We start from the raw sequence: 17,315 nt of genomic DNA on the forward strand, positions 1-17,315 counted from the left end.
TTAGCAGTGTTTATTAATTATTGTCAGATTTTATTGTTGTGATTTTTAGCTAATTATTCTGGGATTACTTACTATGCCTGCCTCTACAATTTTTATTTGATATATCTGCTTGTGGGAGCAGATGAATGCTACTCTTTTTGGACCATGTCTCAGGCCTACATTGAAAGTTGAAAACTGGGACATGTAAGAGAAAGTAGAATGTTTAAATTGTAATGAGTCTGAAAGTTTGATTTCAAACCAATGAAACTTGTCATTATAACTGCACTGTAGCTAACAGTATCCTCATAGACCAGTTTTTATGTCAAGATTCCATTCTTGATGACAGGGTATGTATCAGATTTTCCTATGACTATGATGTTGTTTATTTAGATTTACAGAGATGTTTTCTCATATTTTGGTTGTGAGCCTAGCCCTACAGAGGTATTTTCTACGATAAAGACTAGTAGAAAGTGATTGATTTCATCTTACACTTCCAGGTAACAGTGTACTGCTGGGGGATAGCAAATAAGAACTAAAGCAGAGCAGGATCCTGGAGGCAGGAACTGAACGAGAAATCATGAAGGAGTGCTGTTTATGGCTTGCTCCTCATGGCTTGTTCATCCCGCTTCCTTATATCATCCAGAACCACCTGCCTAGGGATGGCACTGCCAACAGTAAACTGGACTCTTCCACATTAAATCATTAATCAAGGCATACTTAACAGATTTACCAATAGACCAGTCTTATAGGTTGTCAATTATGATTCCTTCTTCCCAGATACCTGTAGGTTTGTGTCAAGTTGACAAAAACCAACCAGGGAAAATGGTTTCCTCACAGGGCCACTCAGATTAATTCTTCTTTCTGAAGAAACTTCCTTACCTCCTATTTCTAGATTCCCAAAGATTTTAGTATTTAGACAGAAGTTTATTTAGCTTCTTCACAGTGAGGAAAGTCTCTGATCTCCAGCCCCATTGCCTTCCCTTTACAGGTAAGATATCAGAGGTTAAGTGCCTTCAAGAGTTTCTTGCTAGTGAATGGCAGAACTACCTTTCTGCAGGAAAGCCAAAGTTGGTATATATGAATAAAAGCTTACCAGACAACGAAAATGCCATTTTAAAAGAGAGAGAGAGAGAGAAGCTTGCTGATGCAGATGGGTAGTCAGTACATCATTTGACACACTGGTCAAAATACTCATAGACCCATGAAAAACACACCAACTCAATATGATTGAATCTCTTTTATACTTCTAGAAGATAAACAGTCTAGTAAAGTACCCAGGACTGAACTTCACAAGTAGGAAGGCATGTTTTTTTATTTACTTTTCTGTTATTCATTTACTGTATGTCTATTTTGTTTATTTTCTATATAAGATAAAGTACTAGGTACAATAGATAAGGATTGTAAACAATATAGACATCCCTGTACTTAAGGAGTTTCCATTCCTAAGAAGAAATGGAGCGATTAATAAGGAATTATATAATCCATTGTGTGTGTATCTCTGTATAAGTATATGCCCACATAAGTGCAGGTGCCCACAAAATTCAGACAGAGGGTGTTCATTGACCTGCAAATGGAATTATAGGTAGCTGTGAACCACCTGATATGGGTACTAGGAACCAAACTTGTGCCCTCTGCAAATACTACAGACATTCCTAACCACTGAACCACATCTCTAACCTCACACTCCTTAGCTTTTGATAACTGCTATAATGGAGAAGTATAGGGTCCTATGAGGTCATAAAATGGGCATGTTTTGGTTTGGATGGTGGAAGAATCCTTTCTTGAGGAAATGGTATTTTAGCTAACCAGTAAATAAATGAATAGAAGCTAGACATAGAAAGTGAAGAGTTATAAGAATTTTCCAAACTACATATGTGACATTGCTGTTGAGACAGAGCATGGCTCAGTTACAGACTGGACAGGAAGTGGCTGTCTTCGTAGCAGGAACATAAGCAACACAAAACGTAGTTTGGGTAGAAATTGAGTTTATCCATTCATCTACCAGGTATCAATGAGTCAAAGACCCATAACTCTACTGGCAATTTCATAGGAGACTCCAGGAACCATGAGAGACAGTCAAAATGCAGCAATATCATTTTGATGTACTTTAACAAAAACAGCAGATGACAAAAGTTAACAAACTTCAAATACAGAGGGATGGGGCTTTGTCCTGCCTCAACTTAGCATGCCAGACTTTGTTGACTCCCCAAGGAAGGTGGATGAGAGGTAGAAAGGGTGAGAGGGGAGGAAGGGGAGGGAAGGGGAACTGGAGTTGGTATGTAAAATAAAAAATACATTTTTAATTAAAAAAAAGAATAAGTATTTTAAGTTGCATATTTGCAACTGCCTTTGTTGCAATACCTTAACTCTGCCATTGACACATGAAAGGAGCCATAGACACATATGAACAAGCAAGCATGGATGTAATGGCTTGATTTTAAAATGACCCTGGCTCATATGTTTGAACACTTACTTAGCCCCATGTGGTGGCGCTGTTGTGAAAAGTTCTGGGTCTAGTTGACAGATATAAGGCTACAGGAGATGGATATGAGGGTGATACCCATCCTAGATTATGCCCTAGGTTTCTGATTCCTGGTATACTGAGATGCATGCAATCAAACAGTTTCACATTCTTGCTGCCACAACTGCTGGACAACCATGAACTTTGCCATGAAAGTGCAAACTAAAATAAATCTTCCTTCCCTTCAGTTGATTTTCTCAGGTATTCAGTCATTGTGATGTGAAAGAGTAACTACTAAGATTGTCATGTTAAAATGAAGCTACCTATTTCCCCATAGTCTTTATATGTAGCAAGCTTTCTTGTTGGAGTATCATTGAATCACCAGTGCCCAAATAACAATTTAGAGACTTCTTATTAGTTATGAAAGCTCAATCTTTAGCCTAGGATTGCCCCCAACTAGCTCTTATAAGTTAATCTGCTTACAGTAATCTACATTTTATGATGTGACTTTAAAAAAAAAAAAAAAGCCTCTTTTCCATTTCTGTACTTCTTACTTGTTCTGCATCTCTGTCTTTCTCCTTCCTAGTGTTCTCTCCTCCCCAGAAGTCCCACCTATTCTATCCTGCCTAGATATTGGTCATTTAGCTCTTTACTAAACCAATCACAATGACACATCTTCACATAAACAAATAAATATTCCACAACATGAACATGCTGTAGTTGCTTTTCAACCAAATCCAATTCTCTCTCAACCCCAGCTGATAATTTTCTTGGACTGTTTAAGTTCTTATCAATTTGTAAGGTTTGAAATAAATTACTTAGTTCTTGAATTGTTAATATGATTGTGGGTTGTAGCCAGTTAATATCTCCCAGAAATTTTTGAAAATCATTAACAGTTCATATTTGATCTCTCCTGATTTGTACTTTCTGTAGTTTAACTTTTTGTAAACCTATCTTATATCCTAGATAATTAATAGAATATACTCTTAGAATTTTTCCTGGAGCAATTTGTAATCCCCAACAAGCCAATTTTTTCTTTACTTCTCCAAACATTTTTTCTAAGATATCTGAGTCTGAATCAGCTAATAAGATATCATTCATATAATGATAAATTATAGATTGAGAAAACTAGTTGTGAATTATTTCCAATGGCTGTTGTACAAAATATTGACACAAGGTGAGGCTGTTTAACAACCCTTGTGAAATAATTTTCCACTGATACCTTTTAACAGGCTAGGAATTATTATAAGGAGGCACTATGAAAGCAAATTTTTCTCTATGCTGTTATTGTAAATGAATAGGGTTTTTTTAAGCAGTCTTTTAAATCAATCACTATAATAGACCATCCTTTAGGTAATAAAGAAGGAAAGGGAATTCTGGGCTATAAAGAACTCATTGGCTGGATCACCTTATTAATAGCTCTTAAGCCTGTTACCATTCTCCATTCTCCATATTTCTTTTTAATGTCAAATATAGGAGAGTTCTAAGGAATGGTCGGTTCTTCAATATGTTGAGCATTTAGCTGCTCCTATACCAGCCAGTCTAGTGCCTGTAATTTTTGGTTGTGAGCCTAGCCTTTAATGGCTGAGCCATCTCTCCAGCCCTAGTGCCTGTAATTTATATGATGTCAAAGGCCATTGTTCCACCCAGACAGATTTTTCAATTAACTGTTTTAAAGGTAGGGCTGTTGGTACCTTTAAATGATCAGCAGCTGTTGTTCCTTACTTATAAACAACCTGAACAGTCAGTGATGGTTCTTGATAATACCTTTTAGTATTTTTCTCAAAAACATGTGTTAGTTTATGGTTTGTTTCAGAAATTGGAGGGATGTTAATCTGGGTTTTCCATTGTTGCAACAAATCACATATCCATAAATTCATGACTATGTTAGTCATATATGGCTTTAATTTCCCTTCCTTTCCTTCTGGCCCTATATACTTGACTTACCTTGTACTTTGTTTTATCTGAAATAAAGTTCCAATCCCTAGAAGCCACCTCCTGAAGAGGCCAATATGGATGCCAAGATGTTGATGAAATTATTGTAACATCCATGACTGTGTCTAGTAAATCTTCAATTACAATGACATTTATTCATAACTTTGATCTTTGATCATTTATAGAAGTTTGCCAAAATACTTGTTTTGTTATCTCTCCTGAAAATTTTGCTTTATCTGCTGGATTTGTTCTGTCATCCATAATATGGCTTTGAATAACATTAAGTCTTTTAATAGCTCTGCAGATGTGTTTCCCCAATATTGACAAAGAATTATTAAACAAAATTTGATATTGGGGCCTACAAGAAGACCCTTAAAGTATTTCCCAATGGAAAATTGTTACCTTGTTTGTTTCTTATTGACCTACATTCATTAACCCAGTGCTGGCCTTTGCCATATCTTCTGCATATTCCATAAGGCTAGGACCTTCTGATTGGGTTATCTCTAGGAAAAAAAACTGCATCTAGGAAGACCCATCTATAATCCCATTTCAAATTATCTGGTTTACCACAATTAAAACATCTAACCTGATTTTTCTTAATTTTTTTTTTAGAAATCACTTCTCCTATACAAGTATCATCATAAGTGTGAAATCCAGTATCAGCTATATCACTTATCCATTCATCTATTGGTGCTGACCTTGCCTTTAAAGACCTAATCACCCTTTTACATTCTAAATAAGCATTTTCAAAAGCCAAAGTTTGAATTAATATTTGTCTAACTTGTGGATCTGATATCATTCTATTTACAGCTGAAGTCAATCTTTGTTTAAAAAAATCATTGAAGGCATACTTGGGCCTTAAATAATTTTAGTAAATGAATCATTCCTCTTTCCTGATTCTTCAACCCTGTCCCAAACATTCAATGCTGCTATATGACAAAGAAACAAGATGTGACTGGACTTCATCAAGTGACCTGCTTCATTGTTCTATAACCCTAGCTTCTTCTTTCCACCATATTTTTCATTATAACCAAAGACTAGCTTCCAATATTGCTGTAACTAAATCTTTTCAGTCATGGGGGATAATTCTGTCCTGAATTACCCATGAATTTAACATCTGCTTCACAAAAGGTAAAAGCATATCATATGAAATGACAACTTCTTTAAATTTCCTCAAATCTAACATTTCTACAGGATCCCAATTAACTTCTGAATAGCCTTGGGGGGGTGCATGTAATATGGTAGGGGGCCCTTAATGGTAGCTGGATAAATTAATGTTGATTTTCTAATAACCTTGGGCTGCTCCTCTTCATTTCCATAATATAATGGTTCAGTAGGTTCTGCTCTAAACTCCTATCTGTATATGAGTATTTTCCTTAGTTTCATTAGTAGGTCTTTCCAAGGACTGTACCTAACTGGCCAATTTTTCATATTTGACACCAATATCCAACTACTTTTTAAGGATAAAACATGAATTACCAAACTGATAATAACTGACATTATGTCAAATCAGCTAAGTTAATTATCCCTTTATTTAATTTTTTTCCATTTTCAAATCATCCATTGTGGAAACATACAGAGACCTAACTCCCTGAATCCACAATATTGTTCCCCATTCTTAACATGGGTAAAAACTATTAAAGAAAAGAAAAACTAAACTTCCCTTTAAGAATTTCCAACTGTCTCACCAGATCTGCTGACAATGACCCACAAATGTGAGGCTGACTGTGGGTGTGCTACATGCCTGGGCACAAAACTATCCAGTACATGGCCTGGCTGAGAGCAGATGAAGCTGCTTGTGGAGGCTGAGAGTGTGTGGAGGTGGCAACATCAGTAAAAGTCCAAGTGGACATAGAGGCAGCTGACCTGGAATGGCAGTGGTCCGAGAAGGGGGTCCAGGGGAAGCCCACAACCTACAGGAAGATGGAGTTAGCTGCCTTAAAAGAAGAAACGGGGATGTGCAGAAGATGGGCCACCTGAATGACACAGTTGGCTGGTGGTGGGCAGACAACTCTGGTGATGTTTGAGATCCAGCAGCCTGTGGCATTTTGGAGAGAAGATTGGCAGCAGTTGGAGTCTTTTATAAAGAAGCTAAAGCAGGAATCCCCACCCCCAGACTTGTATGGACAGTCTGCAGGGAGGGAGGGAAAGCCAGATGCAGTGGCAGCTCTAGCAGCTGCAAAGCCTACAGCCAGTGGCTGCCTCATAATCTAGAACCCCACATTGCATGCCAGATGAAGTAGTTTATCTAATTAATGTTTATCAATAAAAACTCAGGAGTCAAATATCAGAGTAAGAACCTTCTCTGAATAATCAGAGAAGCAACAAAGAAGTGACCTCTCTCTCTCTCTCTCTCTCTCTCTCTCTCTCTCTCTCTCTCCTTCTCCCTCTCCCTCTCCCTCTCCCTCTCCTTCCTCCATCCAAAAAGGCCAAGAATCTTTCTGAACCCCTCCCTAGTACTTCCTTGTGTCTTTCTACATTGCCTCAGTCCTCCAAACCTCTATGACTAATTTTGGTCAGATATTAGCAAGCTCCACTCTGTGATTCAAAGTAAACTTTATTGTCAGTCTCAGGAGTGTCAGAGTGTGAATAAAAATATCCCACAACATTTGGTTGGCCAACCCCTGACATAAAACACAATGATAGTTAAGGTTTTTCTGAGCAAAAAGTCTAGCAGTGACCAATTCACTCAGGAGAGGGGACTGGAGAGTTCATTCTGTCAATCATATGGAAAAAGAACAAAAATAAAACTAACCCAACCAAGAATGCCCACCAGGGTTTTTCTTGAGTTTTGGCTTACAGAAAGAGGTGGGGGAGGGGGATAAACAAAGAAAATTTAGTAAGTTAGTCACTGGAACACATCAATGGGGGTGAAAAACTCATTGAGAAGTATCTCAAGGTGTAAAGACAGGTTTTCCATTTCAAGGCTAACTAATTCACTATTCATGGTAGAGCAAGATAAATAGAAAAGCCTGTCATGACTTGCTAATCCCTGTCTTCTTCCTTGTTACCCAGTAAAGCATCTTCTGCTAAGTCCTGGAAGGATCTGGTGCAGCGTTCCTCACAGCTCATGCCTAGTATAGTTCTTCTGCTTGGATAAGTTGAATACAATACAACTGTAATGTCTGTTCTTTCCTCAGAAAAAAAGATAGGCCTCCCTTTCAGAGTTCCAGGATGGTTGGTGAAGCTCCAGTGGCAGTCCAGGAGGTCAGGGAACTTCTCCTCATAACACCCTTGGCATCTGTCTGGCATTCTCCCCCAGAAGTCTCATCTCCATTACTACAGTTTGATCCTTAGGTTTCATTGACTCAAACAAGGCCAGGTGTCCACCTTTACACATTTTGCTTTCCACATTTTAGTGGTGAAGAGGAGTTCTTCCTTGGGCTGGCTGTCTGAACTAAACTGGGAGTATGTTAACCAGGAGGAGGGACTAAAGTTACTGGGAAGACCACCGTGTCCTCTGAAAGTCATAACCAGTTCTCTGTTTGCCATAAAATGTCAACACAACAAGATACAGACGCTGCTGAAGAGAGGTTGTGGTTCCAGCAATCTTACACATCCCTGGAAGAATTCAGTGGGCCTGTGGCTCACTAATACTCTGGTGGATAGCTAGAGTGCAACTTCAGTGGTGCTAGCCACTCATGGGGATCATCAAATCGTACCTGCCTGACAGTTTAAACCTGAGATTTCGTTAGAATCCTTGAGAAGGACACTTGTCTATGTACTCTCTCCTCCCCAGGGACACACAGAACCAATTTAAGGAAAAGGCCTAAGGACGGGAAACTCTATCCATAAGACAAACATAGTTTCGGTAATCAGCCATAGGTTATTGAGTTTCTTCTATTTATACTTTACTCTGATGAGAAAATGGCAAGTATATACACAAATGCCAATATCCTGGTTTTTTTAAAAGTGTTTGAAGGGTATATTATAACTGAAATAGTGATAACTCAGCCCAGTGCTTAAACACTTCCTCAACCTCTGCTGTGGGGTAATGACAATCTCAGCCCCAGGCATTACAGGACATGGGAGGGGGAAAACCACACTTTTTTCTTAACATGTATGTCAGTTATATATTATTGCTGTCTAATTATTTGTCAGGGGAAAGCAATGAAGAAAGAAAGAGAAAAATTTAGGTTTCTGCAGCTAACAAATTTGGGATCAAATCCTAGATCTGCCTCTGGGTAATCCTGTGTTTCAGTTTCCTCTTCAGTGTGGGTAAGACATGAACCAGTTTAGTTGTACAGAATTCAGAGAACATGTTGGGATAATTTTTTTTTAAATTGGTTTTCTATAAACATTTGTAGTTTTGAATACTAATCTAAGGTGGGAGAGTTGGCTCAGCTGTTCTGTCAAAAGGACCCAAGTTGATATCCCAGCACTCATGCAAGGTAGTTTACAGATTCTGGCAACTCCAACTCCATGAATGTGACACCCTCTTAAGGCTTCTTTGAGCACCAATGTGTGCATGTATACACACACACACACACACACACACACACACACACACACACACCACAAAATGAAATAAATCTTTAAAACAGTGGTTCTCAACTTGTGAGTCATGACCCCTTTGGGAGTTCCATATTAGATATCCTGCATATCAGTAGCAAAATTACAGTTATAAAATAATTTTATGGCTGGGGGTCCCCACAATATGAGAAACTATACTAAAGGGTCACAGAATTAGGAAGGTTGAGAACCACTGCTTTAAAACATTGATGTAGTCATACATTTAGCAATAGTGTGTGTGTGAGAGAGAGAGAGAGAGAGCAGTTCTCATGAAACTCAGACTGCCTTTGAACTAATTTGTTCTCAAGTTTGCTTTGAATTCCAGTTTCTACTGCTTCAGCTTCCCAAGCTGTGGTGGTTAGACCGAAGGCATTGTTCCCAGCTGGTAGTGCTGTTTGGGAACTTGTAGGGCCTTTAAGGAGTAGAGTGTTGCTGGAGCAGGTTTTGAGACCTTACATCATTGCTCCCTTTCCAGTTCTCTCTCTGCTTTGTGTGTGTCAGTGAAGAAGCACTCTCTCCATTTCCTGCTCTGACTACCTGCTTCTACCCCTCGCCCACCACTTTAGACTCTCATCCCTCTGGAATCGTAGGCCAAAATAAACACTTTTTTCCTAGATTGCTTTTATTTGTGGTGTTTTATCACAAGAGAAAAATAACTGATATGCCAGTGCTGAGATTCTTAGAATTTTAACAATCCCTTAAAATTTTTGGTTTATTTTGTTTTATGTGTATGAATGTTGAGCCACAGAAGTCAGAAAGGGGCATCAGATGCCCTGGATCTGGAGTTACTAATGGTTGTGAGTCTTCATTTATGTACTTGCAACCAAACCTGAGTCCTCTGTTAGAGCAACAAATTCCCTTAACCATCTAGCCATCTCTCCAGCCCCTTAACAATCACTTTTAAAGGGGACTATGACTAATATCTGGTTTTGTTTATAAACTTGGTTACTTAAACATCTTCAACTATTTTTAAGAGTACATCATGTATTTGATTCTTTTCTTAAGAATTTTAGTCATCTGAGCTGGAGATATTTTCAGAGGTTAAGAACACTGACTGCTCTTCCAGAAGTCCCAAGTTCAATTCCCAGCAACCACATGCTGCCTCACAACCATCTGTAGTGAGATCTGGTGCCCTCTTCTGGCCTGCAGACATACATGCAGACAAAGCACCGTATACATAATAAATAAGTCTCTTTAAAAGAAATAATCTTAGTCATCTGAAGTAAAACATGCTGCAGTGGTTTGAAAGAAAAGGCCCCCCGAAGGAAGTGGCACTATTATGCGGCATCACCATGTTAGAGTAGATATAGTCTTGTTGGAGGAAGAATGTCACTGTGGAGGCAGGCTTTGAGGTCTCGTATATGCTCAAGATACCATCCAGAGTCTAGGACACTTCCTTCTGCCTGCAAGATGTAGGACTCTCAGCTACTTCCTCAGCACTATATCTGCCTGCATGCCACCAGGCCCCACCATGATGATAATGGACTGAACCTCTAAACTGTAAGCCAGCTCCAATTAAACATTTTCTTTACAAGAGTTGCCATGGTCATGGCATCTCTTCACAGCAATAGAAACCCTAACCAGACACATGCATATAAAATTTCCTGAGCAGCAAAATATTACAAATCTGACAAACTAAACTTCTATTTTAGAATGTAGTTTTCTTAGATGTCCTTATACAGTATATACACTTAGTAATACATTAAATTAAAGCCACAAGTCTAACTAGATATTAATTGTATAATTTAAGATGGAGCTAACATGACTGTCGCCCTATTGGTAAAATTCATGCAAAAGTTAGAAACATGTAACTTTTATTAATTTACATGTTTCTTTCTTCCTTCCCTTCCTCTCCCCTTTCATCTTCTGCAAATTCCTCATCTGTATACTGTTGTTGTGTTGTTGATAAAAACTATAACCTTTGCATGCTAAGCAAGCAGTCAACTACTGAACCACATTCACAGCCCTTTGTGTATATTCTAGAGTGTGAAATATTATTATAGAACTTTCTAACATCTATGTAGATATTTCAAGTGGCTGAATTTACTTCCAGTTAAAAGACCTGCACATACTTTGAGGACTCACTCAAAGCCTGTCTTAGAAACTACTTTACCTCCTATATAATACATGGATTTGATATTTCAGTTTTCTTATATGATACCAAACCCAGGATACTGCCTGCATTCTTGTTTTTTGACTCAGCTTGGATGTGCTAAACTGTACTTACAGTTGCAAATCAATTTCTACTCAGGGCTGTTTGTGTGTGTCATCCCTGGAGTTTCTACATATTTCTGTGTGTTTACTCTGAGAAGCCTGTAACTCCTATCTGGGTCAGGCTCTCCGTTAGGAATTCGATTTCCTTGACAATTATGATTTATCAATGTCAGGTCTGTGTGGAGCTGCGGTTGCTGGTGTTTGTTCCGCAGGATGGGGTTCATGAAAGTTGTCAAGAATAAGGCCTACTTTAAGAAGTACCAAGTAAGATTTAGAAGGTGGCAAGAGGGTAAATCTGACTACTATGCTCAGAAACGATTGTTGATCTGGGACAAAAATAAGTACAACACACCCAAATACAGGATAATAATGCATGTAACTAGCAAGAGATATCATCTGCCAGATTGTGCATGCCCTATAGAAGGGGATATGATAGTCTGCGCAGCATATGCACAGGAATTGCCAAAATACAGTGTGAGAGTTGGCCTGACAAATTATGCTGCAGCCTATTGTACTGGCTTGCTGCTGGCCCGCAGGCTTTTCAATAGGTTTGGTATGGACAAGATTATGAAGGCCATGTGGAGGTGACTGGAGGTGAATACAATGTGGAGAGCATTGATGGTCAGTCTGGTGCCGTCACTTGCTATTTTGGATGCAAGTCTTGCCCGAACTACAACTGGCAATAAAGTTTTTAGGGCCCTGAAGGGAGCTGTGGATGGAGGCTTGTTTATCCCCCATAGCATCAAACGATTTCTATTGATATTTGAGTATGTTTACTGAATATTGGAAGCTTAAATTACAACTAGTTGAATTTCAGTCTCTCTGGACAACTCTTGAAATCATAACCTATATATGGTCAACTGATTGCCATATATAAATTGGGAGTTATAACTGCTATTGTGGGTTGAATGTCACATGTACCCCACAAGCTCATGTGCTTGGTGGGATACTTGCTACCCAGCTGCTGGTGCTCTATTGGAAGGTCATGGAACCTTTGGGAGATGGAAACCCTTGTGGAGTAAGTGGGTCACTGGGGCACACTGAGATGTTTTACAGCCCACTCACTTCTTGTCTTTGCTTCTTGCTACAATATGATTGGCTGCTTTATGCTTCTGCTGCCACACATTTCCTACTGTATTGGATCATATACTTTCTTAATCTGTGAGCCAAAATAAACCCTTCCTTCCTTAAGTTGTTATGTTTACATATATTTTGATCATAGTAACAAGAAAAGTGATATGCCTCCTTCTGGTGCCCTGCTCAGAGCCTCCTGAGGCCTGGGAACTGCACACAGGAAAACCCGTCCCGGCGGAATCATCCGGAGTTTGCTGACATCACAAAACTAGTCCTTCCTCAACCCACCTTGAAAGGGAGTCTCTCAGTCCTGCCTGCATCCATCATGAGACCCATTGGAGTATTGGACCTGCTTGCACCCACCAGAAGAGAACCTCAGACCCATACCCACCAGGAGAGGAAGAGACCCCACCTGCAGACACTGGAAGAAGGGATGGGAAGATGACAATATAAGAACACATTCAAAAAAATCATAGAAGAAAATTTTCCCAACCTAAAGTAAGTCATGCTAATGAAACTATAAGGAGCTTACAGAACACCAAATAGAGTGGACCACAAAAAAAAGTCCCCTCACTACAAATTAATCAAAACACCAAACATACAGAATAAAGAAAGAATATTAAGAGCAGCAAAGGAAAAATGTCAAGAAACATATAAAGGCAAACCTATCAGAATTACACCTGACTTCTCCATGGAAACTCTAAAATCCTGAATAGATATTCAACTATCTAAGAGATAGTATGCCAGCCAAGACTTCTATGCCCAGCAAATCTTTCAGTCACTATAGATGAAGAAACTAAGATATTCCATGACAAAACTAGATTTAAATGATACATATCAATTATTCCAGCCCTACAGAAAATTCTGGAAGGAAAACTCCAACCCAAGGAAGTTTACTACAACCACAGAAACATAGATAATAGATAATCCCACTTTACCAACAGCCAAAAGAAAAAAAAAAGGGAGTGGGATCCACTAACAATACCACCAACAACAAATTCAAAACAAACAACAATTAACAATTAGTGGTCATTAATATCCCTCAATATTAATGGTCTTAACTTGCCTATAAAAAGACAAGGTCTAGCAAAGATAGAATCCATCCTTCTGCTGCATACAAGAAACATACCTCAACTTCAAAGATAGATGTTCAGAGTTAAGGGTTGGGAAAAGATTTTCCAATCAAATGGACCCAAGAAACAAGCAGTAGCAGCAATCTTAATATCTAACAAATTAGATTTTAAACTAAAACCAATCAAAAGAGATGAAAAAGGACATTTCTTACTCATCACAAGAGAAATCCATCAGGATGAAGTCTCAATTCTGAACATCTATGCCACATTAGTAAAAGAAATATTACTAAAACTCAAATCACACATAAAACCTCACACACTTATAGTGGGAGATTTCAATACCCCACTCTCAACACTAGACAGGTCCACCAGACAGAAACTTAACAAAGAAACAAAGGAACTAACAGAAATTATGACCCAGTTGGGTTTAACACACATCTACACAACATTCCATCCAAACACAAAAGAACATACCTTTTTCTCAGTGCCACATGGAACCTTCTGTAAAATTAACCACATACTCAGCAATATAGAAAACCTCCAAAGGTTAAAAAAAAAAAATGGAGTAACTGCCTGTGTCTTATCAGGCCACCATGCTATAAAGTTAGAGTTCAACAACAACACAAATTGTAGAAACCCTGCAAACTCACAGAAACTGAACAATGCTCAATTGCACCATTCCTGAGTCAAGGAAGAAATAGAAAGAAATTAAAGACTTCCTACAATTCAATGAGATTGAAGACACAACATACTCAAATTTATGGGACACTTTGAAAGCAGGACTAAGAGGAAAGTTCATTGCACTAAGTGCCCACATGAAGAAACTGGAGAATAGTCACATTAGTGAATTAATAGCACAACTGAAAGCTCTGGAGCATAAAGAAGCAAACTCACCCTGGAGGAGTAGACACTAGGAAATAACCAAATTGAGGGCTGAAATCAATAAAGGAGAAACTAGGAAAAAATACAAAGAATCAGTGTAACAAAGAGTTGATTCTTTGAGAAAATCAACAAGATAGATAAACCTTTATCCGAACTAAAGAAGAGCCAGAGAGAGAACATGCAAATTAACAAAATCAGAAATGAAAAGGGGGACATAACAACATATACTGAGGAAATCCAGAAGATCTTCAGGTCATACTTTGAAAACCTGTACTCCACAAAATTCCAAAATTCAACAGAAATGGACAATTTTCTGGATAGATATCACTTACCAAAATTAAATCAAGAAAAGATAAGCAATTTAAGCAGACCTATAACCCTTAATGAAACAGAAGCAGTCATCAAAAGTCTCCCAACCAAAAAAAAAAAAAAAAAAAAAAAAAAGCCCAGGCCCAGGGCCAGGTGGTTTCAGTGCAAAATTCTACCAGAAATTCAAAGAACAGATAATACCAATACTCCTCAAAGTGTTCCACACAATAGAAACAGAAGGGTCATTGCCAAACTCTTTTTATGAGGCTACAATTACCTTGGTTTCCAAGCCACACAAAGATACAACTAAGAAAGGGAACTACAGACCACTATCCCTCATGAACATTGATGCAAAAAGGCTCAATAAAATACTGGAAAATGGGATCCAAGAACACATCATAAAAATCATCCACCATGATCAAGTAGGTTTCATCCCAGGGATGCAAGATGGTTCAACATACGAAAATCTATCAATATAATCCACCATATGAACAACTCGAAAAAGAAAAACCACATGATCATCTCACTAGAGACCAAACCAAATCCAACACCCCTTCATGATAAAGGTCTTGGAGAGATCAGGGATAACAGGAAAATACCTAAAAATAATAAAAACAATATACAACAAACCAACAACCAACATCAAACTAAATGGAGAGAAACTCAATGCAATTCCTCTAAAATCAGGAACAAGATAAGGCTGTTCACTCTCCATATCTCTTGAATATTGTGTTTGAAGTTCTAACTAGAGCAATAAGAAAACAAAAGGATATCAAGGGGATACAAAAATGGAAAGGGAGAAGTCAAACTTTTACTATTTGCAGATGATATGATAGTTTACATAAGTGACCCTAAAAATTCTACCAGGGAACTCCTACAGCTGATAAACACCTTCAGCAAATTGGCAGGATACAAGATTAACTCAAAATGATTGGTAGCCCTACTATATGCGGACAATAAAGAGGCTAATAAAGAAATAAGAGAAACATCACCCTTTACAATAGCCACAAACAACATGAAATATCTTGGGGTAACACTAACCAAACAAGTGAAAGACCTCTATAATAAGAATTGTGAGTCTCTAAAGAAATAAATTAAAGAAGATAACAGAAAATGGAAAGATCTCCCATGCTCTTAGATAAGTACTATCAACATAGTAAAAATGGCAATCTTGCCAAAAAGCAATATGCGGATTCAATGCAATCCCCATCAAAATCCTAGCACAATTCTTCACTGACTTTGAAAGAGCAATACTCAACTTTATGTGGAAAAACAAAAGACCCAGAATAGCCTAAACAACCCTGTACAATAAAGGAAATTCTGGAAGCTGACTTCCCTGACTTCAAGTTCTATTATAGAGCTACAGTCCTGAAAACAGCTTGGTATTGGCACAAAAATAGACAGGTATACCAATGGAATGAAATTGAAAATCCTGATACTAACCCACATATCTACAAACACCTTATTTTGACAAAGAAGCTAAAATCTTCAACAAATGGTGTTGGCATAACTGGATGCTGGCATTTAGAAGACTACAGATAGATAGATCTATTCTATCCCCATGCACAAAACATAACCCCAAATGGATCAAAGATCTCAACATAAATCCAGCCACACTGACCCTCTTAGAAGAGAAAATGGAACATACCACTTCTTGAACATAACACCAGTAGCACTGACACTGAGATCAACAATTAATAAATGGGACTGCCTAAAACCAAAAAGCATCTATAAGGCAAAGGACACAGTCAACAAGACAAAACAGCATTTCTTAGAATGGGATAAGATAGTCACCAACCCCACATCTGATAAGAGAGCTGATTTCCAATATATACAAAGAACTCAAGAAGCTAGTTACCAAAACACCAAATAATCCAACTGAAAAATGGGACACAGAACTAAATAGAGAATCTCAACAGAGGAATCTAAAATGGCTGAAAGGCTTAAGAAAGAGCTCAACATGCTTAGCCATCAGGGAAATGCAAACCAAAACAACTATGAGATACTATCTCACTCCTGTCAGAATGGCTAAAATCAAAAACACCAAAGAGAGTTTATGCTGGAGAGGATGTGGGAAAAAGGGAATACTCCTCCACTGCTGGTGGGAATGCAAACTTGTACAGCCACTTTGGAAATCTGTAAGGTGGTTCCTCAGGAAAATGGGAATAAGTTTACCTCAAAATCCAGTAATTCCACTCTTAGGCATATATATACCCAAAAGATGCACGTTCATAACAAGGACTTCTGGTCAACTATGGTCATTGTAGCATTATTTGTAATAGCCAGAACCTGGAAGCAACCTAAATGTCTCTTAACTGAAGAATGGATAGAGAATATGTGTGTACAATGGAGTACTACTCAGCAGAAAAAAAGCAATGGAATCTTGAAATTCACAGGTAAATGGATGGAACTAGAAGAAACCATCCTGAGTGAGATGACACAGTCACAAAAAGGCAAACATGGTATATACTAACTCATATATGGTTTTTAGACATAGAGCAAAGGATTACCATCCTACAAACCACACTGACAGAAAAGCTAGGAAACAAGGAGGACCCTAAGAGAAACATACATGGTCCCCTGGAGACGGGGTAAGGGAGAAGATCTTCCAAGCAAATTGGGAGCATGGGGAGGGGACAGGAGTTAAGGGGAAGAGAGGGGGGAGAGGTGGGTATGATGGAGCAGGATGATTGGGTCAGGGAAAGAATAGAGGAGAACAAGAAAAGAGATACTATAATAGAGGGAGTCATTATAGATTTAAGGAGAAATCTGGCACTAGGGAAATTTCCAGAGATCTACAAGGATGACCCCCAACTAACAATCTAAGCAATAGTGGGAGAGGATATCTTAAATTCCCTTCACTAATAATGAGACTG

The 17,315-nt window shown here is 38.4% G+C and overlaps 1 pseudogene; it reads left to right on the forward strand.

Moving 5' to 3' along the window:
* The first annotated feature begins 11,281 nt into the window (after nt 1-11,281).
* On the forward strand, nt 11,282-16,839 carry LOC127224856 (60S ribosomal protein L5-like; annotated as a pseudogene).
* Nucleotides 16,840-17,315: the final 476 nt, after the last annotated feature.

Source organism: Phodopus roborovskii, unplaced genomic scaffold (assembly GCF_943737965.1).
Source record: "Phodopus roborovskii unplaced genomic scaffold, PHOROB, whole genome shotgun sequence".
In the NCBI taxonomy this organism is placed as follows: domain Eukaryota; kingdom Metazoa; phylum Chordata; class Mammalia; order Rodentia; family Cricetidae; genus Phodopus; species Phodopus roborovskii.